Genomic DNA, 2,559 nt, shown 5'->3' on the forward strand with positions numbered 1-2,559 from the left:
AAGGTGAACTTAAGAGTGTTCTTCCTGTAAGAGTTGGCCATTAGAGGTTGTTCGACTGAGAATCGCTGTGACGACGATGTAAACAAAACACTCCGCGGGCGCAGCGGCGTGGACGGCCGAGCGCGGTGCGCACTGCTGCCCTGCCGAACGCAGACTGCCGACCAACTGAGCTACCGAAGCACGACTCACGTCCGGTACTCACAGCTTTACTAGTTTCATATCAGCGCACACTCCGCTGCAGAGTGAAAAATCTCATTCTGGAAACATCCCGCAGGCTGTGGCTAAGCCATGTCTCCGCAGTATCCTTTCTTTCAGGAGTGCTAGTTCTGCAAGGTTCGCAGAAGAGCTTCTGTAAAGTTTGGAAGGTAGGAGACGGATACTGGCAGAAGTAAAGCTGTGAGTAGCGGACGTGAGTCGTGCTTCGGTAGCTCAGTTGGTAGAGCATTTCATATCAGCAAGTGCTCTACCATCTGAGCTACCGGAGCACGACTCACGCCCGGTACTCAGAGCTTCACTTCTGCCAGTACCTCGTCTCCTACCTTCCAAACTTTACAGAAGCTCTCCTGCGAAACTTTCAGAACTAGCACTCCTGAAAGAAAGGATATTGCGGAGACATGGCTTAGCCACAGCCTGGGGGATGTTTCCAGAATGATATTTTCACTCTGCAGCGGAGTGTGCGCTGATATGAAACTTCCTGGCAGATTAAAACTGTGTTCCCGACCGAGACTCGAACTCGGGACCTTTGCCTTTCGCGGGCAAGTGCTCTACCAACTGAGCTATCGAAGCACGACCCACGGCCGGTACTCACAGCTTTACTTCTGCCAGTACCTCGTCTCCTACCTTCCAAACTTTACAGAAGCTCTGCTGCGAAACTTGCAGAACTAGCACTCCTGAAAGAAAGGATATTGCGGAGACATGGCTTAGCCACATCCTGGGGGATGTTTCCAGAATGATATTTTCACTCTGCAGCGGAGTGTGCGCTGATATGAAACTTCCTGGCAGATTAAAACTGTGTGCCCGACCGAGACTCGAACTCGGGACCTTTGCCTTTCGCGGGCAATTGCTCTACCAACTGAGCTACCGAAGCACGACTTACGCCCGATACTCACTGCTTTACTTCTGCCAGTACTAACGTACAGGCAACGCGGGTACGACCTTAGGTGACCAAAGGTTTAAGGAAAATTACCGTAGCCTTCTTACCCCTGTCTACGATACTTTCAAATAACAGACAATAGGATACTTACGAAATGTCAAAAATGTTCTGTAAATAACCTTTCCATTTATATATCATCACACAGTTTCTAGACGGTTGCCGGCCGTGGTGGCCGAGCGGTTTTAGGCGCTTCAGTCTGGAACTGCGTGACCGCTACTGTCGCAGGTTCGAATCCTGTCTCGGGTATGAATGTATGTGATGTCCTTAGGTTAGTTAGGTTTAAGTAATTCTATGTTCTAGGGGACTGATGACCTCATATGTTAAGTCCCATAGTGCTCAGAGCCATTTGAACCATTTTTTTCTAGACAGTTCACCGCTTCCAGTTTTTAGGTTAATCTAGTAAGACACTGATCAAATAAATAAAATAACCGATCGCTATGAGGTAATGCCCAACAGGTATGCAAAACACCTAACGTACAGGCAACGCGGGTATGACCTTAGGTGACCGAAGGTATAAGGAAAATTACCGTAGCCTATTTACCCCTGTCTACGATGGCCTACGGTAGTTTTACAGCTCTAGTGGTGTCGCTGTGAGAGAAAACTGGCGACAAGTCCCCGCCACTGAAACGTCTCTCATACACAGCGAACGCCAAATCGCAATGGGAAGCATTGACCGTTTGGGAGAACCGCGTGTACCAACACATACCGGCGCTCACCCATTTAGCATTCCAGTCTCTTTAACAAGCGGATTTCATCTCCTGCGTGAATACAGATCTGCACCTCTGATGTCGTGATACGGTACCGCTACCGCGCAAATGTTGATGAATGCTGAATATATTTCAAATATCAAAGCGTGACGGTAAACATGATTTTTACCCGGCGGAGTGTACTTGTTGATGGCCCGCTGGTTGATCTGCGCGAGATGCGAATGAAAACTCGCGCAGACTCCTGCAGACAAAGGCGGTCGGCCTTTCAGAGACGTAATCTGCCGGCGCCGCCTCTCGCTATTGACAGTCCATCCCATCCTCGCGCTGCCCTGGCCGGTCTTTCATCGTCGGCACAAATTTCACTAATTGGGCTGCGGCTTATCTGGCGGCGCTTTTGTTGCCCTGCCTCGCGTGGCGCGCTGCGTTTGATTCCCAGGTGCGGCCAGGTCGCTCGTCTCCCCCTCCCCCCCCCCCCCCCCACCCCCCTGCTCAACGCACCCGTCTCTTCCCCGACGCACTGGCCGGACTCTGGCGTGCTGTCTGTGCTGTCTGTCCGTTGACTGGTGAACGGCGGACACATCCTCTGAAAGTTACAAAGGGGCCACGCCGGCACACTGGAGTGAAGCCTCTCCAGACCGGTGGTCCGCTGGCCACATGTGTTCCACATCAAGTGTTCGTGCGGCCTGTGGTGCTCAGCCG

General features: G+C 51.5%; 2 non-coding genes across 2 annotated transcripts; both read right to left on the reverse strand.

The window, feature by feature from the left end:
• Positions 1-711: 711 nt before the first annotated feature.
• Trnas-cga (transfer RNA serine (anticodon CGA)) lies at positions 712-786 on the reverse strand. The gene has a single exon. It is a non-coding gene; the product is annotated as a tRNA-Ser (tRNA).
• A 227-nt stretch (positions 787-1,013) lies between these two features.
• On the reverse strand, positions 1,014-1,088 carry Trnas-cga (transfer RNA serine (anticodon CGA)). Its single transcript has one exon. It is a non-coding gene; the product is annotated as a tRNA-Ser (tRNA).
• Positions 1,089-2,559: the final 1,471 nt, after the last annotated feature.

Source organism: Schistocerca gregaria, chromosome 8 (assembly GCF_023897955.1).
Source record: "Schistocerca gregaria isolate iqSchGreg1 chromosome 8, iqSchGreg1.2, whole genome shotgun sequence".
NCBI lineage: Eukaryota > Metazoa > Arthropoda > Insecta > Orthoptera > Acrididae > Schistocerca > Schistocerca gregaria.